At 44.1% G+C, this 23,716-nt stretch overlaps 1 protein-coding gene across 1 annotated transcript in view; it reads left to right on the top strand.

Moving 5' to 3' along the window:
• Positions 1–23,716, top strand: part of LOC147733265 (sperm-specific sodium:proton exchanger-like) — a 4,638,748-nt gene that overhangs the window by 2,010,776 nt on the left and 2,604,256 nt on the right. The window lies entirely within an intron of this gene.

The following is a 23,716-nucleotide window of genomic DNA, read 5'->3' as shown; positions in this document are numbered from 1 at the left end:
ACTACTGCCTCCCCGCATCAGTTCCATACACAGAGCACGAGCAAATTAGGAGAACAGAATACTTTAATAATTCATTCATCCAGCTGTTATATCAGCATCAACTGGTAGTCAATACTACTCACTGTTGGGTTTGTGGACTCATGCCCCATAACACAGAGAGAGGGATGCCATATTTAGTCCTTCCGTTTTCCTACGAAGGTTCCGCTTGGGCTTATTTAGCCATGCTTTCTAATGCATGCCAGAATCAACTTCGATATCCTCCTGGGGGTCCATATGGTGGTGGAGCAGATTTTAGTCATAGTTCTTTGATAAAGGGAATAGTGGCCATGGCTAGAATTGCCGAAATTGGTAAGATTCCAGTTGATGGGAAACGAGCGTATGATGGTTGGAACGTGACTCCTTACGTTACTAGCCTCACAGATAAGGCTAGACGAAGGAGATCCCCACCAATTTGGACCGTACCTCATCGAGGTAATTTATGTCTGCAGATAAATGGCCAAAATATTAAAAACCAACAGGAAAAGAGTGTTTGTTCTCATACATACATCTATTCACCTCAGATTTCTTCACCGTTAGTGCCATCTCAAGGCACATATTTTGTCTGTCACGACAGAGCCTACACGTGGCTTCCCACCTATTTTTCAGGAACGTGTTATGTGGCTTTTCTTCTCCCTCCGACATACACTGCTCCTTCAGGTCATCACAGAAAAAGATATGGCAGAGGGGTTATTGATTCTGAAGACACGGCAGGACAAGAGGGAGGAGACTTTATCAAAGGGTTTCTTCCTTTCTGGGGCCCAATGGCCGATAGCAAAATCATTAGACAGTTAGTTTGTGTTGTTGAGGCTACAATAAATGTGACTTATGGAGCCTTGAGTAATCTAACAGCCGAACTTCAGGCGGACCGCCTTATGACTTTGCAGAACCGGATGGTTCTAGACATTGTCCTTGCAGATCGTGGAGGAGTCTGTAAATTGATCGGGTCTAGTTGCTGCATTTATATTCATGACAATGCCCCTACGGTATACCAAGCCATCTCTAAATTGCACGTAATTTCTGAGTCTGTTCACCAGGACACAGGAGATTGGTCTGTGATAGGATGGTTTTGGGGACTACTGTCCACATGGGGATTGAAGCTGTTAACCTTCCTTGGAATGGTTTTGGCCATCATTTTTTCTTGTTGTCTTTGTTAACAGTGTGGCCCTGCCATCTGCGGTCTTTGTGCCACCATGTGTGTCCCAAGGCCTGTGTCACAGAAAACAGAGAACATTCAAATGATGTTGCAGCAACAGCTCGACGACCTCTTAACCATTGACATCGACTCAGACTAACTTGAGTCCTTTGTGTTTTGCCTGAGTAATGGCAAAAGGAGGGTCTGAGGTTCTTCGGTTTTCGACTTTGTCCCGTATTTGGCCGCCATTTTGTGTCCCGTCGCCATTTTGTGCTGCCCTCACTCAGGCAGCACGGCGAACGGAGTGTTTTTGCCTTTTCCAGCTGCTACGTGTCTCTTCTGTTAAAAAGTAACTCCCTGCCATTGTTTACAAAACTGATGTCAGGGTCTGGCCGAGTTCACTAATCCATGTCTAGGCTGATTGATCCCTGTCTCAAGTGACTGTTTGGGTCTCCCTATTCTTTCCTTACTTTATCTTATCCAACTGGCCTTCGCTATTCTCTCCTTGTATTCTCTTGTTACATAACTATCCCTTGAGGCACACAAATATGTCCTGCCACCTGCAAATTGGATTGTAGGCACTAGCACTGATTAACTTGAGGGAGGGGTGAACACAGGGTCTGAAAGAAGGGCGTATTTGAGATACTTGATAGCTTGTTTTCCTACTTTTTCTATTGGCTAGCCTTGTATGCATTGGGAGTATACATTGTAAATATGTGTGCCATAAAAGATTGTGCACCACGGAATAAAGTGGCAGTCCCCTGAGAACCTACTTTGTACTTCTGGCACAACTGTGCTTAGCTGCAGCTAATAAACCTGGTTTTCTACGCCTAACAGAGTGTCTCGTGTCTCTGTCTGACAAGGCAGGTGAACTCAGAGATTTAAGGCATGCCCTGCGCCGCCAGGCCCATAAGGCCCGGTTCACCAGTCAGTGGGTTACTGCTTTTGTCATAGAGATTTTTTTGTTACTGTGCAGTTCATAAGTGACAATTGTAATCTAGCACAGTGACCTATAAATTGTCATCAAACAGCTGCTTGCATACTGCAAGGTACAAGTTAGTGACTTGTTTTTTTGCCCAGTCTTACATTATCCTGATGCTGCTTAAAGGTTTATTTGGGTGGAAATACATTTTTATTTTTAAAGTCAATGCTAACCACTGTGTCATGTTCTGAATCCTGAGTTTGTGCTTCTCCAGACCAAGCACTCTTTAAAAATTCCTACCAGTATGAATGGCATGTGAATTATACACCTTATAGTCCCCTTTGCCTTATGTAACATTTTCTATACACCGATTTACACGTATGATTCACTGTCTCTAAATGAGTGTGATGTAAAGTGCTCTGACATCCTAAATTGGTATGAGAGATGCTATAAAAAAATGAAATAGACGTGACAGAGGGGCTATGGAGAGATGAGAAGCACTGTTGGAGGGTGATAGTGGGGGGATCATTGAAGAACTCCCAGAAAGATTGTCATATTCTGGTGCATAGTCAGGTCTTCATTTACTAATATTTAAATGCTAATACAATTCAATATATAATGATGAATGTGTTGTAGACTGCACCATTGTTTCCTAAATGTTGTCGGGGGAGAGCCTTCCAAAGCCTCCTCCTCCTTTGTAGTGGTCAGACTCACTCACTGCACTTGGTGTGCACCGTATGGAGACTGGTCCGAAATCATTTTCCAGGGCTGCTTTGGCTTTCCAGTCTGGCCCTGGAAGGAGCAGAAGCCTTGTACTGCGAAATAAAACCAACCATTGAAAAGGTAGTCACGGAGATGCAGCACCAACGTTCCCATTAACTTTTTTCTTTTTATTGAAAATTCTTTCAATATAAAATATAACAGAAGTGGGGGAGAGTGCTGTTAGCCTCCTTGGCTTAACAACACACTCGGCCATTTCAAAAAACGCAGGACTGCACCATTTTTACAAGAATATGGTGCAGCCCTACGTTTCACCTGCGCTGGCGCTACACTTAACAGGGGAAGATTGTTTATGTACAGGAAGGTCCCTCTTCCTGCACATGAACAATCTTGAAATGTTGTTTTGTCACTTCTATGTGTGCTGCTTAATGCAGCACAAATGGAAACAAAAGATTGTTGATGTGCAGGAAGTGTTACCTTCCTGAACATAAACAATCCAAGGCGTTTTGCAAAAACGAGAAGAAATAAAGCATTTCTCCTTGTTTTGCCAAGTTAAGACCAGGTTTTCTCTGGTCTTAATTTTGGTGCTGCTTCCCATTTACGCTGCGTAAATAAGGGGCAGCGTCAAAATCAATGGGTGTTGCAGGAAAAACGGCCACCGCAACACCCAATGCCCATTGGGTGAAAGGGAGTCTTAGTTACAAGGCACCATTAAGTGGCTTAACGCTGCCTTGTAAATAAGGCGAACCCCCTATCGCCACAGGAGTGTCGCAAAAAGTGATGTTCCCATAGTGATAAGGGCTTGTAAATATGCCCCGAAAATTCTTCGTAATTTGAGTATTTTTTTTTTGTGTGCAAACGTGTGTTAGTTTTTTACGAATTACTGTTTTAAAGTTTGAAATTTAAATCCTACAAATTGCTTGGGGGTCCACGGCTTCCAGTGTCGACTCAATGGGGGTCCTCAGGAGTCAAAAGTTTGAGAACCACTGCCTTAGAGTGATCTAACTCCTCATTTACCTGCAGCAAGGCGTCATCTGGCAGCCAGCCTTGTTGGAGATCCTGCTGCATTCCTAATAAGGATGGGGTTGTAATTCCACTGGGCTAGAATTCAGGCATGGGTCAACCTTTTGACAATCCAATGAGCTGCTCTTCTGTGTAAACAAATGTTGCCACAGTTTATATAATTAACTGGACCCATTTGTTCTGTTTGCATTCATTATTCTATTCATCAAAGGATGTTGCAGAACAGACAACAACAAAGAACAGAATTTTGCCCAGTGTACTAAGTCCTTGTACAGAATGTTCTAAAGCCTAGTAAAGTGCCTGCGAAGAAGTGTAACTGTAAGCAAAACCATTTCAGAGTACCTTATCTCATGTGGCTGTGCAAGCAAATGTGTGTTAAAAGTCATCATCTAACAAGATATCAATGTTTAACAGGAGTATGTAAAATGGAAGTGTGTGTACCCAGGGCCTATGTAACCACATAACATTAGAGGCTCTACATTGAACTCCCAGCACAGCAAAATGTTGGTTGTGTCAATGATACCGTAGTACTTTAAGTATTCCCTTTCAGTCTGTAGCTTTGTATGCCATTTGTGGGTGCCTTTCCCCATGTACTGGAAATACGACGAACAGATGTCAGTTAGCTGTTAGTTCCTAGGCTTTGTCAAAAAAAACAGGATCTCTATTAAGCTATGGCCCCACCATCATGGATACCTCAAAAACAGCATATCATCTGCATATTAGGATAGTCAGTTATTCATAGAGTAATCTCAGTGAAACCCATGAACAAGTTCCTCATATCAAATCTGAGTCACAAACAACTCTATGGCATGAGGAAATAGCTTTGGCAAAAAGGCTATACTGGTCAGGTGCCCCATACAATGTGGAAAGAGGCAGAAAGTACACCATTAAGCGGAATTTGGGCCTTGGTTGATCTTACAGTATTTTCATATGTGCATTAAAGTATAGCAGTTCGGGCTGGACTGTTCCCATGAGGCACAGGGTCAGACTGATTTGCATATGGCCACGTCTGAACTGGGGTGGCAGAGTGGGCTAAAGAACCGTGATGGATTAAACCCAGATCTGTTGACTGGGTGTGAGTGTTTGATTGGTTCAGATGCTCCGTCCCAAACCACCCCCTTTTTTACTGCTTTGTTCGCCATAAGTTGGCAGGGTATGCTCAGACGTGAGTCCCTTGCTCACTTTGCCACTGGATTCCTGCAAGCCTGGCTGAAGACGTCTGTAATGCTAGAAACCGGTCCTAGGAAGCTTGTTTCCGGTCCAGGGAAGGCATGGCTTGGCAGTTCGGGCTGGACTGTTCCCATGAGGCACTAGGTCAGACTGATTTGCATATGGCCATGTCTGAACTTGGGTGGCAGAGTGGGCTAAAGAACGGTGATGGATTAAACACAGATCTGTTGACTGCGGGTGAGGATTTAATTGGTTCAGATGCTTCATCCATCACCCCCCCCTCCTCCTTGTACTGCTTTGTTCGGCATAAGTTGGCAAGGTATGCTCAAACGTGAGTCCCTTGCTTACTTTTCTACTGGATTCAAGCAAGCCTGGCTGAAGATGGCTGTAATGCCAGAAACCAGTCCTAGGAAGCTTTTTTCCGGTCCAAGGAATGCATGGCTTGGCAGTTCGGGCTGGACTGTTCCCATGAGGCACAGGGTCGGACTGATTTGCATATGGCCATGTCTGAAATGAGGTGGCAGAGTGGGCTAAAGAACGATGATGGATTAAACCCAGATCTGTTGACTGGGTGTGAGTGTTTGATTGGTTCAGATGCTCCGTCCATCACCACTCCCCTCCCTTTTGTACCGCTTAAAGTATGGGCAGCATCACATCTTAACAAGTATATTTTTAATTCATAGTCCCAAATCAGGACGTAAATATTATTTCCCAAATTAATAAAAATGAAAGCACAAGACTCCGATAGTTCATGGGCTTTTGCTAGTGCTAAAATATAAGCGCCTGAGGTTCTTTTGTGTGGCAAGGCCCAGTATAAAGCAATTTCATACCGACTGTACTGGAGAGGTTGTTACCATGACCAGTTTTTTGGCAAGTAGCTTAGCAAGGGTTTGTGCCTCTTCATTAATGAGAGAGCAGGTGAAATGGAGCCCATCAAGTGTCTACCTAGTTTTGATATGACTGTGAATTTGGCTGTTGAAAGGTGATTTGAGAGGGAACATGTTGTGCTTAATGTACAGCCCCTTTAAGTGCACTTGCCAAGAATGCTCAAAGTCTCCATGGAGTAATGTTCTATTGGAGTGAGTTGGAGACTCGGAGTATACTGGCAGGCTGCACTGTTGGCAGTGTCATCGGATTAAATAAAGAAGTATTTAAGGAACTGAGGCAGTGTCCTCTTTTAACACTGACCACGACTGAAGCTAGACTGGGGACCAGCTGGCTACACCACCAATACCCCTGTGGACCCAGACAGTGATTTATCTGTGGACCCTTCTTGACAAGACCTCAGTCGGCCATCACTAATGGTAATTTCACCATTATTGCCTTATATTGGACTGGGTCTGCCTGTGCTCCATTTATTAATGTGCAAGCTTACCACTGTGCGTTGGCTCGAGCGGACCAGACCTCGAGTACAGGGGAGCAGTAATGGCTCCAATGCTGAGCGTTAAGGTCGTCCATGCTGTGGATCGGGAGCATGCTGCCTCTTGAACGAGGAGCAAGATATTGTCTCCAAGGCAGCACCAGGCACAAGTGGCCTCCTGTTGTAATTTGGCAGCGATTGGGTTTGCATTAGCAGAGGCCATCCTGTATTTAGAGGCTATCTTGTCCATTTTGTGGAATCCATTGTGTATTTCTGGCAGCCATTTGCTACCACATGTGTGCCATGTGCTCTGTCCTACCTTGCCGTTGTGTGCTCTTGAAATTTGTCTGGAGACAGGTTATATTTATCCTCTTCCACTTTGCACATGCTCAGTTGAGCTTGCAGCTGTTCATGCAGCTGCTGTTAGTCTGTAAATGTCAGGATGTGTTCATCAGAATTAGACACTGTTAGCTCCTCCCACTTGTTGACTGTGTATTTTCTGTATGACCTTATATGTGGCTAAAATCTACCTCTTGTACTTGTACCGCCTTCTTTTGAGCCCCATTGTGGGTAAAAAAGGACCAAGCTCCTTCCATTCAGGGTGCTACTCCATACATTGCCAAAGAGTGTGGTGTGAATTTAGTTCCACCTCATGAGGTTAATAAATTTAACTTTGCATTTTCTATTACAGTTTCTGTTCAAACTTTTATCCTATTGGTCTGAGGACTTGTGCAGAGAAGGGCAAACCCCTTGCACTGGTAGGACTTGCTGAGGCTCACAACTACAAATTGGCGCCCTACACTTGGAGCTCATCGGCGACTTAGATGCCCGAAGAGTGGTCGAAACGAAGGATAGGAATCTCGCTACGGATGATCATTGCCTGATGAGACCCGCGTCTTGGCAAACCACTGCGTTTTTCCTCTCATTCTGATCTGACCATCCAGGTGGTGCCGGTCCTCGACTAAGATCTCTTCTGTTGATTCGCTGTGCATCGACCATTTGGTCGATTTTGAGAACTAGGCAGTTGGAACCTGGACACCAAATGATTGGGAAGATTCATTATGCGGCACTTGCTGTTGGTTTTGATTCCTGGGATTGGTAAGATAGTTTAGTAATGCTTACTGTGACTTTCTAATTTGGGAATTTGTGTTGGCCAACTTGGATTTGTATGTGATTGATATATGAATTGCAATTCATATAGGCAGGTAATGAGGAGACTTTTCTCTATTTGAATTGATTTGAACGGTACAACGTACCACAGTACCTTAAGTGCTACTTTGGTTATAATACTGCATATTCTGCACTATTTTTGGCATGCCTGTTTCTAGCACACTTCGTAGGATGTGTTGCTTTTGTAGTGGTACCAATTCGATGAAGCACAACCGCACCCCCAGAGGGGACGCCTAATAGGGACATGTATCTTAAATATGGTATTTCTTCTACAATGTACAGCACGTTATGGAATAAATATACTCGCATGGATCCTGAGTTGCGTTAGCCTATGCATGGGTCATTTGATTTACGAATGGAGCAAGGTATGTTTGAGAGAAAGACTAGGCAAGATATGATTGACTGTGTACGAATGTGGGAGAAAGAAGTGCGTGAGCGAATGAAGCACAAGCAAGCCTTGATTGAAAAAGAACAGTGAAAGAATATTCATGCGAAAGCATTAGAAATGAAAAATAAAGAAATAAAAGAACTAAAAGAGAGAGAAGATAGGGAGTGGCATTTACAGGTAACTGCCAATATGCTGTTCGGCGGCCCCTCTATCCTATTCTTAATAAGCCTCAAGATGATTTCTTGTTATTAGATCGTTCGCCGCCTCCGTATATTTTTCCTTCTGCTCCTCATGAGACAGATGAGGATTCTCCTGCAGACCAGGAGAAAGCACGGGAAACCCATTCTATGTTGTCCACTGAGCGTGCATCTCAGCTTAGATCTGCTGCTCGTAAAGCCGCCCGTAATATTGCTCCTGCTTATGAACTTTTAGATGACAAGAAGGATTGGCAGGAAAGGGAGCAAGTATATTTTACAGAGGTGTTTGCTGCAGAAGTTGTTGAACTGTTTAGGAAACATTCTGATGATTTGGAGCATGTTGATATAGCAAATGATTGTAAGCAAATGTGTGATGCTCTTTTTGTCTTTTCTCAGGTGGGTGACTCAATCAGGCGTTTTGTTAAATTACGTGTTGAGACAGTCCATTTGCAGGCAGAGAAAAAGGCAGCAGACGCAGCTGCACAAACATCTCAGACCAGCGTGGCCCAAGCTTCTATCTTCGGAACAGATAAGACTATGATTGTTCATGCGAAACCAATGCGGGAAGCCGCACCTTTGTATGTTCCTCCTAAAGGAGCGGGTACAAGTGATGATAAGGCTTCTACTGATGCAAAGGGTTATTTTATTTATAATTGGCTTTACACTCTTTGGAATAGAGCTGATGTTATGGCTCTTAAAACTGCATTACCTGATCTGCTGAAAAATCCAGCAGCTTTTTATGAGGAAGTTGAGGGTGCTATTAGCTCTTGTACTATGACTTTACCCGATATTGACCTGTTTGATATTACCCCCTGATATGTGGAGAACTGTGCGTAAAGTTGATAATCTTGCAACTTTTGGGGCATTATGAAAAGATTTGGAACAATTAGATGAAGAAAGAGAACCTGCGTCAGTTCATTCTAGATCTTCCAGCAGTTATTATAGTGAAGTTAAAAGATGATTATTCCCCCTAAAAAGATGGATTGGACTGTATTAGCGTCTTGTAAGCAAAAGACAGATGAATCGGTTTCTGATTTCTTCACTCGCTTTGAAGATGCATTCCACGATTTTAATGGCCAGTCATTGACCGATGACACGGGCAGGGATCTGTTCATCGATAAATATGTCGCAAACCTGTTGCCAGGAATAGCTAGTCGCCTAAAGGCAAGCAAGAGTTCATGGACTACCTCTTCTCCGGTTTCTCTTTTAACTATGGCTCAATATTACGAACAACAGGAATTAGATGCAAAAGGCAATGAGGATAAAAAGACTAAAGAATTAAAAATAAAGGTTATGTTGGCTCATTCTTATGGTCTGCCTTCCAGAGGCAATGATAGAGGTGGACGTGGATCTTATGGTTCGTCCGTTTCCTCTTATACTCGTTCGAATTTGTCTGTTAATTAGTGTGCGTATTGTAAGAAATTTGGATATTGGGCTTCTGATTGTCCGGCACTACGTGCTCAGCAGTATCCACGTGGTCGGGGACAAATGCGAAATCATTCAGGATATTCAGGGTCTAGAGGAAGCACGGATGATTGTGCTAGGTTTGATTCTAACATGCGTGGACAGGATGGGTTTAATGCTTTTGACAGACAAAATCAATATCAAATGTCCAATTATGTGCAATCCGATTTCAGTTTATGCATAGGATTGCCTATGATGGGGTAAGGAATCAGTTGAAGTTCCAGTAGATCAGAAGGGTCCCTATTTTACAGCACATGTTTTAGGTTCTACTGATCAGTTTCTGGTTGATAGAGGAGCTACTCGTAGTGCCTTATCTAAACACTTGGTTCCAAGGGCTCCTCTGTCTGGCTTAACTATTACATCGATGGAACACCTTCCCTTAGCCCACTATCACAACCACTTGCATTTCATGTTGATAAGTTTACTGCTCCATGTCCATTTTTGCTTTCTCCAAACACACCAGATAATATTGTGGGTCTTGATATGCTTAAATATTTCAGGGCTACGATACGATGTTCTCCAGAAGGAGTACGGGTTATTTTGAATGACAACTACCCTGTGATGGAGAGATCCTGTATTGTTAAAGAGGACATTGCATTAGCTTCCCTCCCTAGTACTTTGTGGGCTACTTCAGACACCGATGTAGGTCAGATGGTTATCCCACCAGTGCATATTAGTGTCTAGGAGGGTGCTTCATTGCCACGATTGCCTCAAGATAAAATTTCTCAAGAAGGCGAAGAAGCACTTATACAAATTGTACATGATTTGGTTAAAGTGGGGGTTGTGGAAGAAGTTCCTTATAATGTTTGCAACAGTCCTATTCTTCCTGTTTTGAAAAAAGACACTGACACTAGGATTTACAGATTCATTATTGATTTGCGAGAAGTTAACAAGATTGTAGTGCCACAATACCCTGTGGTTTCTGACATAATGACACTACTTACCCTAGTTCCTCCAACAGCAACTACATTTTCTGTGATTGACTTAAAGAATGCTTTCTTCTCGATTCCTATTGATCCTGATAGCCGATATTTGTTCGACTTCATTTTGAATAATAAATCGTACACATTTTATAGAATTCCTCAAGGGTACACTGAGAGTCTGAGCATTTATAGTCAAGCCCCGAAACGACAACTTGACTCCTTTGCGTTGTCTGAAGGAGTGGCTCTCATACAATATGTTGATGATATCTTATTGGCAGCCGATACGCGAGAGCAATGTGAAAAATGTACTTTGTCTCTACTTTCTTTTCTTGCTACACACAACCATAAAGTGTTTCGGAAGAAACTGCAATATTGTAGACCGAAGGTAACCTATTTAGGTCATCGTCTGTCTAAGAAGGGGCGTGCACTTACACCAGATCGCATACAAGCAATTTTAGACACACCAGTACCTTCTACTCAGAAAGATGTCCATGCATTCATTGGTTTGACTTCGTTCTGCAGACAATGGAGAGTAGGATTTTCACACATTGTTAAATCCCTGCTAGCGCTTTTGACTAAAGACACTCCAATGCCCCTTCCATGGACAGATGAATGCCAAGATGCTTTTCATCAGTTACGACAAACTCTTTCTACGACACCAGTGTTAGGCACTTCAGATTACACAAAGGCTTGTACACTTTATGTACATTAGAAAGATGGGTGTGCATTGTAAGTTTTAGTACAGACACACAGTACTTCGGGACAAGCAGCGTCCCTGTGCGTATTTTTCAGCGGTTCTTGACCCCGTTGCTCGTGCATTGCTTGGGTGCTTCCGTTCAGTTGCAGCAACAGCTGTGTCCATACGGCAGAGTGAAGGGATAGTTTTGTCACATAAACTGTTGGTGTTAGTACCCCATGCCGTTGATACCCTTTTGAATCAGACGAAGATGCAACATTTGACTAGTGCTCGTTTAACAGGATACGAGTTGACACTGTTAGCCCCTCACATTACATTCAAGAGATGTGTGACACTGAACCCAGATACTTTGTTACCATATCCGGCGACTCAGCCTTGGTCACAGGAGTCTCATGATTGTATATTCCTCACTGAGGAACAGACAAAGGGTCACGTCGACTTGCAAGATACGCCCCTTTCAAGTGTAGATGGGGAACTGTGGGTTGATGGGTCCTGTTTGAAGTTACCAGATGGTACGACTTCAGCTGCATATGCAATCACGACACTGGAGACAGTAGTGGAAACAGCTCGTATACCACAGGACTCGGCTCAAGAAGCTGAGCTAGTAGCTTTAACATGAGCGTGTGAACTTAGCACTGACTTGCGTGTGAACATCTACACAGACAGCCGGTATGCTTTTGGAGTGGCCCATGATTTTGGCCTACTTTGGAAGGAAAGAGGCTTCCTTACGTCCCACGGGATGCAGATAATGCATGGAGAATTCGTGCATAATCTCTTGACTGCACTAACATATCCAAAGAAGATAGCTATTGTGAAGTGTAGTGCACACAAGAAAATAACTGATAAGACAGGACAAGGCAATGCCTTTGCAGATCGCGTAGCTCGTGAGACTGCAATGCAACAAAGAACTACTTCCATGTATGTAGTGAAGTAACAAGCTGAGCGATGGCATGATGCTAGACAGGAAGTGCTAGATGTACAGAGATCTGCTTCGGTAGCAGAACTTGAGCAATGGGCTAAAGAAGGAATATTGGACGATGAGGGTTGTTGGCGCAACAAAGATATGGATAAGTGGAAACTGCCTGCAGCCTATTTACAACCTATGGTTCAAATGGCACATGGGCTGGCACATCTTGGAGTTCCAGCAAAAACGAAATTGCTTACACAAGTTTGGGAGCATCCTGAAATTGCCAGCACAGCTAAGTCAGTAGTACAGTCCTGTTTGATCTGTTGGCAGTATAATCCTGGTAAAGGGACACAAACTCCTACAGGAGGGTTTGCTACAACAACTGCACCTTTTGAAGTTTTGCAGATGGATTACATCCAACTTGAACGCTGCAATAACTTAAAGTATGTCCTATTGGTGGTATGTGCCTTCAGTAAATGGATAAAGGCATACCATACAAAGGATAATACAGCTCTCACTACAGCGAAGGTGCTTCTCAAGGAGTTTTTCCCTAGATATGGTGTTTGTAAACTTTTGTGGAGTGACAACAGACCTCATTTAATTGGGCAAGTTGTTGAGCATGTCCTGAAAGGATTAGGAATCAAACAGAAATTCCATTCAGTCTTCTGTACTTCGAGGTTTGTGTATATATTCCTTACTATCAGCGATCTTTAGGAATGGCCCCTCATTGGCAGATAAAGTACCGGGGAACGTCGGACTTTTCTGATTATTCCTCGATTTCGCATTCAATAAGTTGTCTAACACTCAAAGTCAGCTCCGGCAAAAATAGTCCAAACAATATTACAAACAGCGCCGTCCGTATTTGCTCGCTTTTGCTGCACTCAAGTTCCGGCGTGTTTCTGTTTCATTTCCGGTTTTGAAGATCGGACCAATGAACATCCTCAAAACACGCAACTACAAGGTATCTCACAGTGGTCCGCACGTAATCGTGAGCCGACTGGCCTTCAATTCCTATTTAGATACCTAAACATTCTGGTCCTCAATTCCATTTTTAAACTCCGGACGCTGTCCGTCATGAAAGGCAGCTTTGGCAAAAAACAACCTGGGCAACACTAAAAACAGCACGGTGCTCATATGTTTATTTTCAATGCACTTTGATTCCGGTTTTATTCCCCTTCCAGTTTTTCCGACCAATGAACAACTTGGGACATGCAAGACAAGCTGTTCCACCGTGGTCCGCAATGAATCAGTAATGAAATGCATTTTAAACAAAGGTGTTTATTTACTTTTTTACTTTACGGGCGAACCAACGAACCCGAACACGTCTTATGGGCGGCGCCATACCCGAACACCGGCTCTAATAGGGGTGTTCATAGTTTTGGCCTATCCTATCAAAATAGCCGTATTGCTCAATATGATGACACTAGTTGCCCAGCAAATGAAACGCGAGCACAGAGCTAGTCTTCTAACTAACACACTTAGAAGGCAGCTCTCTCTCTGGTCCGCCCTCGAGTTTTAAAAGCCCCAGCACCAAGCAGCCTCGCCACCTTCCCCTCGGCTCAGCTGCCAGACCGAGGTAACGATGGAAAGGTGAGTGTGGGCTGTGCGGTGGCGAACTGGAGGCTTACTTGATGGGTTACAACATTTAGTCATATAAATGTGGTACTGTAGGACCATTTTCCAGATATTTACATTCAATTTTCCTTTCTTGTTAGATGAGCCATGTCCATTTTTTCTTAATATGGAGGTTGGAGACATATCTCTTTCCTCACTAAGTACTACTTAAACACCTGAACATGCCTAATATTGATCAATTAAATTGAGCTCTAATGTCAATGGGGTCTTGGATCTGCATCTCTGTTTTTACTTGTCACATAATAAGTCTATGTCACACAAGTCTAAGTTACATAACACTATTCATATTCTGAAAATTTCAGTGCGTGGCCTCTTTGTCCTGAGCGAGTGCCAGGCGAGGTGAGGCAATTCCTCCCTACAATTTTGGGTGAGTGTAAAATATAATGGATACATTAAGTACTAACACATTGGATGTGCTTGTTCATGACTTGACATCTGCACTGTTTTTTTGTGTGTTTTCTTTTTGTTTCCTGTTTCATAGGAGAGGGTTGAAAAATAAAGATATGAGACTACTTCACAATTGGTATGTCTACATAATCGAGACTATTTATCACGCCACGTGGTAAGTGTTGCAGTAGTGAACATCATAGGTCCTGACGAAAGCCCGTGGGGGCTGAAACATGTTGACCAACTACCATTCATGGTGAATAGTAATTCTTTTCATACTATTTCCACTCTGCTTTTAATCATGCCGTTTTGATGGTCGCACCTAATAAAGTTTTCTGAGACATCAAGACAGGCATTTTTAGATCACCACCATATTCGTTCACACTTTTTACACTTTCTGAGCACTGCAACTTGCCCTTACAGCCTTAAAACTCTCATCTTTTGGTTGATGGTCCAACCTGTGGGTCCGACATTAGCTAGCCTCAGGAATTTTCCTGCGGAAGGGCTTATCGGATACCAACTCTCAACAACAACCCAGATGATGAAGTTCCTCTACTATGTGGGCTGATGGGTACATCTTTGAACTCTCGCTCTTCTCTCCTCTCCTTTGCAACCTCCTATATAACCTCTTGGTATGTGTGACTTTGGATCCCATAAATAGGTGCCAACCACTGATAGAATTAGAAAAGACCCTTGGTATATTTTGTGTGGTATATTGTTCAGTTGGGGGACAAGATACAAGCAGGTCTATAAATACAGACTCCCCTAGGGCCCTCCCTCATTTTTTGTTTTCTGCAACAAATGAATACAACAATAGCAATAGGGTGCAGGAAAAGCTGCCAGCCAGGAATCCTTTGCTTAAGGAAGCAATTGCCAATGTGGAGCGCTTTGACAATCAGTGCTGGCCGGCACAGGTAAACGCAGTGGGTTGGGGTGGGGTTGAGAGGGGGTAAGTCGGCAAATGACAGACTAGATATGATCAAATAAATAAATAATACCTATTCCGTCATCATTCGGCTTTCCCTCCTGCCACGCCCAGCATGCCTCACCATGCTTACTTGTGCCGGGTGCCGCTGTTGACAATGCTTCTCATTGAGTGAGGGAGATGAGGTGTCATATTCTCATACCCAACGTGGAAGTGACCCCTGACAATAAACCGGAGCAAAGTGGCTTATATGAACTTATGGAGAGAGAGAGAGACAACTGGAGGCAGACTATAACGTATTCAAAGTTGCTGATAAACCCAAGTCAAAGGCATCGTTTGACAATAGTAAACCCAAATGTTTCAGATGTTGGAGTTTCACTTATATGGCTAACAGTCCCAACTATAATGCCAGACATTTAACGTGTCATAAGTATGGCCTCAAAGGGCATTATACGAAGGTGTGTAAATCTTCAAAGGATGTGCAAGTGGTAGAGAATGTTGCCAAAATAACAAAAGGATTGTGAACAGTTGTATTGAATGTGAAAGGTGATGGTGAGTGTTGGCGGACTTAGGTTCTCCAGTTACCATGATTGGAAATAAGTTGGGGAGGGTAAATTCCCTGATGAGGTATTGCTTTCTCCAGATATCAATACGGTCAGCATTGGTGGCTCGTGCATTGATCTGCTGGTGTTTTTTTTTAAAAGGATTGAGTTCAAAGGGAGAAAAACTATTGGCAACATGTATATAGCAAAAGTGGGGAACATTCTCCTTGTTTGGCGACACCAAAGAGATATGGAAATTATACTGGATCCCAATGCTTAGGACCAGGTTGGTTGAGTGCAGTGACGGAAAACATTTCTTTGAGGAATTCCCTGGCGTGTTTAGGAATATGTTAGAGTTACTGAACATTTTTAAGAACCATATTGTGTTAAAAAGCAATGCAAAACCCTGTATGCATAAAGTGCGCAAAGTCCCTCATTGAATGCTCAAACCTCTCAACAAGGAATTTCACAAACTGTTGGATGTGAAGGTAATTGAAGAGATTAAGGCATCAGAGTGCCTGGAAATAGTAGATTTACTGGTGTGGCTCAGCGGCAAGGGCGGCTGTCTCCGAAACGCAGGTCTCACAGTTAGATCGCTGGTGGCAGCTCAGCTCAGCACTATGTGACCCTAGGCAATAGTTCACTTAATTTCCCTGATGGCCCCAAGCGCCTTGAGGCCCTTATGGATGAGTAGTTTGCACTTTACAAATACAGGCTTTCTATTTTTTTGATTTAGTTTTGACATCTAAGGATGGTGGGAAGACCATCAGGATCAGTGTGGACTTGAGAAGTCTTAATAAGTGAATATGGGCAAATAAAGGTTTGCCCCGCCTGTAAGCAGGGAGGTTCAGTGTGTCCACTGTCATCAAAATCCCTGTCCATTACATCATCAACTTCCCCTCAAATCACTAGCACTCCTTGGGATGCAGCCACTACAAGAACAAAGAATGAGCCTACTTTTGTTTGTGTCTGGAGAAGTGGAATGTCAACACTGATGAATGTTGAGAGTTGCCAACAATTGTCCCCAAAACAGTCTATGCATCACAGCATAGCAACCCCTCATCTGTCAGAACATGAATAATTAAAAAAGGAAATAACTTTTTAAACAGGATATCGATATACCTAGATCCCCTGACAAATGCTGTATTATAAACCCGGCTATATCCATGACTTGGTGAACTTATCAAGTTTATTCTGATGTAGCAGCAAACCACTCTTTCCTTTTGCCATGCTACTAGACTTATTACCAGGCCTTTGGGTTTCCAGCATCACTTTCTCCATCAAGACAGTGCTGCATCTATATCCCACACTAGGTTGCTAAAGGAGGTCAAAGGCTTGGCTACTCTGGATTTCCTTCAGGGATCAGTCTGTAGCTTAGCACGATGTGATGTGTGAACATCGTAATACAAAGACAACACCTCACACAGTGCAGTACATAAATGCCACAAACCATCACTTTGTTATTAAAACTCGAGCCACTGTGTGTCCACTCCAAACCATCAAGTTCACCTTGGGTTTCTCCGGTCACACAGTACCACTGCCAGTGCTGGAAATGGTTGCTTAGGAGGTGGGCTCACGAGACGTGATGGAGAGACTAAATAGCCAGGAAAAGATCAGGGTACCAGCGAAGCAACACCAGTCACATCCAGTGGGTACACTGGGCTTACCAAACCCATAGTCCCTGACAACTGAAAGATCCATTGAAGGCAAAACAGGTCCAGATAAGCTCTAGCTCTCTATCTTCAAATCCAGGCACCCCCATTATTTGGTTGAGTTGCTTCCCTTCTCCACAGTCCCCCTATAGAACCTGTGGCTGATTAGGTCCTTGGGTCTCCAAAACTCAGCACTGTGGTCAAATTTTCCAATGTGTAATAACCTATAACACCAGGAGAGACCACGACCAAGGGTGGAGCCATTTCAAGACCTTTCCCAATGGGACACTCACCAGGAAAAGGAGGATCAAACAGAAGGAGATGATGGATGGAGTGATGAAACTTTCCAGCCCGAACTGCCAAGCCAGGTCTTCCCTGTACTGGAAACAAGCATCCTGGGATCGGTTTCGGGGTAACACCCCTCATCAGCCAGGCTAGCTTGAATCCAGTGGCAAAGTGAGCAAGGGACCCACGCCTGGGCATACCCTGCCAACTTAGGGAGAACAAAGCAAACACAAGGAGATGGTGGATGGAGTGCTGAAACTTTTCAGAGACTCACCCCCAATAAAAACAAGGATGCCACCACCCTCAGCCTGTTTGAACGTATATGTCCAGGCAGCTGCAGCAGTGCAACATCCCACCAAGAGCAACCCTTCTAGACGCAGTTCTAGGCAGGAGCAGCTCCTCCATGACTGCGACGTCCTCCTCACTTGTGTTTTTTCTCTCCTGGAAGCTGCGACATCCTCCTTGCTTGGGTTTTTTCTCTGCTGGAAACTCCGGACCAGGAAAGTGCACTCTCAAATCCTGGCACATCTCTCTGCATGAAAGACATATCAGGATTGGAAGGAGCCTTTTATGGAGCTTTGTTCCCTAATATAGAAAATGCGGTGGCAATTTGCTAAAATCCTAGTGCAGATAACTGCGAAATTTTGGGTGCCTATGAGGATATTTGTTTACAGATCTCAAACCAGCTGACTGTCAGGTTAAGGACGAGTGGTTATAAACAACATCGCTGGTTTGACTCCAAATGTTCTAAATCACATAGTGCACTCCTAGCAGCCTTAAACTGTAACCCGAGAAACAGGGAGGCTGTATCTACACTAAGGAGGGAATATAAGCAGGCTATTAGAGAGAGTAAGGAAGCTTTAAAGCAAGAGGCTTGGGAGAAGTTACTCTCAGTCGATGTCATGCGGGATAGTAGTCTATTCTGGAAAGTGATAAATCAGCCCCTGTTTTCTGGCAAGGATAACACGCCTATGGATTGTGTTATCCCCGACGATAGGTGGCTTGCCCATTTTAAAAAGGTGTATGGAGACCCATCACCCGGGACCCAGGTCCCCCAAGCTATAACTCATGAGCATAACCCACTAGTCTTTACTGCTGACGAGGTTGAGACAGCTATTTTGGAAACCTCACAAAACAAAGCTCCAGGCCCAGATGGGGTGCCCGCAGATTTCTACCGGCACTCCCCGAAATTATGGGCGGGAGTGCTTTCCAAAGTTTTCACAGCCGAAAATGGAAACACTATTCCCATTTCCTGGGCTACCTCAGTCATAGTACCCGTTTTTAAAAAGGGTCAGAGGGAGGACCCTGGGTGTTACAGACCCATATCCCTCTTAGACTCCGCCATTAAAATTCTGGGAAGAGTCCTTCTGATGAGACTAAGGGATAGTGTGGAAAGTAGCGGGGGCATAGCCAATGCCCAATATGGGTTTAGGGAGAAGAGAGGAACGGTCGAGCAGTGTTGAAACTTACATCTTCTACTTGCTATATACACTGTAGCCAAGGAGGGGTCTTTATTTTTGGCCTTTATGGACCTCTCCTCAGCCTTCGACCTGGTAAACAGAACCAAATTATGGGACATCCTCTTGAAGATGGGCATAGATGGGCATAGATGGGGCCCTGGTAAACTTCATGGCATCACTACACCAGGAACTGTTTGCCAAGATCAGAGTCACCAATGAGGGTAGATGTACGACTTCTTTTAGGTCTATACGCGGGGTGCACCAGGGTTGTATCCTGGCCCCCCCTCCTCTTCACACTGTATATTAACGGCCTAAGCAGCTATCTGGAGGCAGTACAGGGTGATCTCCCGAGTATAGGAGAGGCTAAAATCCCTGCCCTCCTATACGCGGATGACGCAGTACTTATAGCCCGTGCTGGTGTTGGTCTGCAACGGCTGCTGGACGCCTTTGGGGTCTTCATGGATCGACTAGATTTAAAGATTAATGCCAATAAATCCCATACCATTGTAGTAGGCCTCCATTGTAGAAAGGGAAAAAGGATGACTTTTAAATGTAAACAGGAGGTGGTTTCGAGGGTGGCCGTCTTTCCTTACTTAGGAGTACTCTTTGATGAGAGAGGCTCATGGAGACCACAGGTCAGAGCGAGAGGCCTAGCAGTTGCAAGATCAACTGCTTCTCTTATGGGGTTTTCTAAAAGGCTAGGGGAATGCTAAATATCTATAACACCAAATGCGTTGCAATTGCAACAAATGGTTCCCCTTTATGGGGTTACATAAAAGACGACACCAACTGTGGTATCGGGTTCCCAAGGCCTACATGCTCCGTAGATAACCCACTTACACTGAAAGAACTGTTGGCACGGAAACTGAAAAGTACAAAGAACAAGTTTATTAAGACCCCATGGGGTGGTGGTACATTCCTACAGCACCCTTCGGCAATGCAAGAAGTATCACACCGAACGTCGGTGTGACTCATTCTTTTATACAATTTACAGGTAAAAAAAGATAGGCAGTACAAAGTTACAGAGCTTTATGTACATATATGGTCATTTTTTGGAACACAGCCAACTCATGGGAGGGGTTACAACCCCACTGGTCAGTTTGGCGGCACATTCCTGAGGGGTGACTGGTCAGTTGGGACTGCGCATGTACAGGCTTGACCGTTACTAAAAATAGCCTGTTGCTGGGCAAACTCGAGTGGTCAGTGGTACGGACAACGGACTAAAGGGCATGCTGGCCACGAGGCCGCTCATGATCTAAGATGGCCACCGTAACGTACAAGATGGCGTTTTCTAATATGGTCAAGATAAAGGAGAATAACGTGTAGCAAAGCTAAGCGCTAACCCAGCCATCGTCAAATTACGACAGACGACCCTTTTAACGTTTAGCTGAAGCTACCTCATAGTGGACATAATCCGGGTATTCATCTTCAATATCAATCAGCATTATTTGGGCAACTTCTTTATGAAGCATCATTTCATTATGAGCAAGAGTACGTCTGGATGGGATGCAGGCTGATAAACACATGGAACATAGGGCAGGACCACATTGTATACATAAACATATGGAGAACAGTATCCCAATAATGACACATAGAATTGTTAATAGTTTCCAACCCCAAGCTGCAAACATTGACCAAAACCACCCTGAAAGAGTCCAAGTTCCATTGTCTGGGTGTAGTTCAGCAGCTATTTTGTGCAACTTCGAAATAGCATCATAAACAGATGGCGAATTATCAGGTACGTATACACAACAGCTGCTTCCGATGATTCTACATGCCCCCCCACGGTCAGCTAGAACCACATCTAGAACCATACGGTTCTGAAGCATAACAATCCTAGAAATCTGAAGTTCTTCGGTAATATTCCCTAGTGCAATAGCAGTATCATTGGCTACAGCCTTAACAACATGGGTCAATCGTCGTATTTTCCGGCTATTCAAAGCAGCCCCCACAAAGGAGAACAGTCCCAAATTAAAGTCCACATACTGTTGCAAGGCAGTATCAGTCTGGTCGATATTGTCCAGAACAACAGTGCGTTTAACACGATTCAACACGAAGTCGTGATAAAGCACGTAATCATTATGATACATTGGTGGGGCAATGAATACAGGGGGCAATACAAAGGATACATAGCAAGTGCCTAACCATCCCAACGGAAGCTGATGATAGCCTTTAGTTCCACAAATAAAATAAGTATTACGAGATGCCACAAACGATATGCCATTCGGGCTGTCAAATGTAAGTGTAGTGTTGCATTCACTTTTTCCAACCGGGATTGTACCTTTATTACGTATGCACAAATCAGCTTTAGTGGCAATAACATTAATAACATGTGAACTGGATACATTAATGTTCCTTTGGTTGCTGTAAACACGGGGTGCAGATGCATTGTCGGGGCGGTACTCTTCCCATTCAAATCGAGTACCCTCAGCTCGTGGATACCCATCCCGGTCATGGTAGCAAATCTTATTCAAACGGAAAAGCACCCCCCTTTCGTTGGCCATCGCAAAGTGAATAGAAGAGTGTACCAGGCATTGCAGGACCCATTATGTGAAAACGGGAGTGGAATGAGTGGAGTGCCCCCTTTCTTCTGATGACCAGGCAACATCCCACACACCCAACAATTGGAAGTATTTGTCATGTTATGAGTATGATGCAGGATCTGAATAAAGCTATTGTTCAAATAAGTCTGTTGGTGCCGTTCTTCGTGGTAGGGTAAGGTGAAGTGAAAATGTTCAGATGGAGCCGGGGTAGTCGGCAGCAAATGTTCACGTGCAGGCACCACGAGTTCAACTACCCAAGCTATCACTGCTATTACCACAATTGTCAAGACGAATAAGATGGCACCAAGTATTCTTTTGTCTCGCGATGCAGTGGACGCCATAGTTCAAAAGAGTTCACAAAGTCTAAAATAGTTCAAAGAATTCACAAAGTCTCAAATGTACATATATATATATCTAAAAAAGAAAAACACGGTGCTGAACTCCGAGGTAGCCGTTGTTTTCTTCTCCGGGGTCAAGACGGGTGTCGCTACTCTTGGCAGAACTGATCCCCCCCCTTGAGATTCCCGGCTTCCGTTTCACAAACCCCAGAGCGGTAACCAACCAGTCTCGAAAACCAAAAAAAATCTTCTCCTTATCGTGGCCGCAGATCGTAACGCTGTCGTCCAGAAACAGTGTGGTCCGGGAAGGCTCCCTCGACTTCGGCCGATGTCACAGCTGGGCTCTTTTCTTTATCCAGAATCTCCTTGTAGTCGGTCAGCACGGCAGGATTCATCAGATCAGGAGAGACACGACGGCAGTGAGTTGAGTGCACCCACCGCTTTCTGTTGGTCACTCGTAAAGCTGTTCGAGTAGCCAGGAGGACCTGCTCGGGGCCACGCCACCTCGGTTCCAAGCTGTTCGCCCTCTCAAACGATCTGATCATAACAAAATCCCCAGGACAAAGATTGTGAGCCTCTCCAGTAGAGTTGTCAGGGAGCGCTTCTCGAACCTGTTGATGAATAGAAAGCAAATCATTTGTTAATCGTGCCAAATAATCGTTCATCAGCCATGCCGATACGCTGAGACCGAACGTCTAATCATACAGCATCACAACAACCTTGCACTAATACGGCCAGGGATGAAAAAAAGTGGACCAATTGAATCGACTTATGGGCAAAAGATATCAAGTCTCTGAAAACGTGAAGAAATAAGGGTTGACAGAATCTGCATGAACTTAAGAATTATACGGGAGTGAATAAACGACTGGCATACATATAGAAAAACTGGTGCAATATAAGGGGAAATACCTGAACGTAACACTCCAAAAAGAACTGCAGTGCCCTGAAGAAACTCCTTGGTAGGGAGTGAAACGCGTTGGCTGAACTCGTTGCATACTTTACTGATGATGTGTATTTTAAACGGACAAAAATAAATAAAGAACATCTTTTCTACTTATTTCTTTGGACTTCTATTTTGGTACGCCCCCATGAGCATGACAAAATGAGGCCCATTATCGCTCCACAAAAATTTGCAAACTCCAAATCGAGGGAAGTACTCCTTGAGCAACACCTTAGCTGTTGTCAAAGCTGTATTATCTTTCGTGGGGAAAGCCTCAACCCATTTGCTAAAGGCACACACCACCACTAAGACATACTTAAGGTTATTGCAACGCTCAAGCTGTATATATTCCATTTGGAGTACCTCGAATGGTGCAGAAGTTGGAACGAACCCTCCTTTCGGAGTATGGGTCCCCTTTGCAGGATTGTGCTGTAAACATATCAGGCAGGTCTGCACTACTCTCTTGGCAGTATTGGCAATCTCGGGATGCTCCCAAACTCGTGTTAACAATCGAGTGATTGCAAGAGCTCCCACGTGCGCCAATCCATGTGTCATCTGAACCATCGCCTGCAAGTAAGCTGCAGGCAATTTCCATCTCTCCATATCCTTGCTTCTCCAACAACCCTCATCATCTAGCACCCCTTCTGCTGCCCATGCCGCAAGTTCTGATTCAGTAGCTGATTTCTGAATATCTAGTATCTCTGCTCTAGCATCATACCATACCATCGCTCAGCCTGTGATTGTGTTACGTACATGGGAGAGTCAGTTCGAGACATAGCCATTTGTCTCGCTATGCTGTCTGCAAAAGCATTTCCTTGACCCGCTTTATCGGTGATCTTTTTATGGGCACTGCATTTAATTATCGCTACTTTCTTTGGACAAAGCAACGCTTTTAAG

Source organism: Lissotriton vulgaris, chromosome 2_1 (genome assembly GCF_964263255.1).
Source record: "Lissotriton vulgaris chromosome 2_1, aLisVul1.2, whole genome shotgun sequence".
Classification (NCBI taxonomy): domain Eukaryota; kingdom Metazoa; phylum Chordata; class Amphibia; order Caudata; family Salamandridae; genus Lissotriton; species Lissotriton vulgaris.
This window is presented reverse-complemented; position numbering and strand designations above follow the sequence as displayed.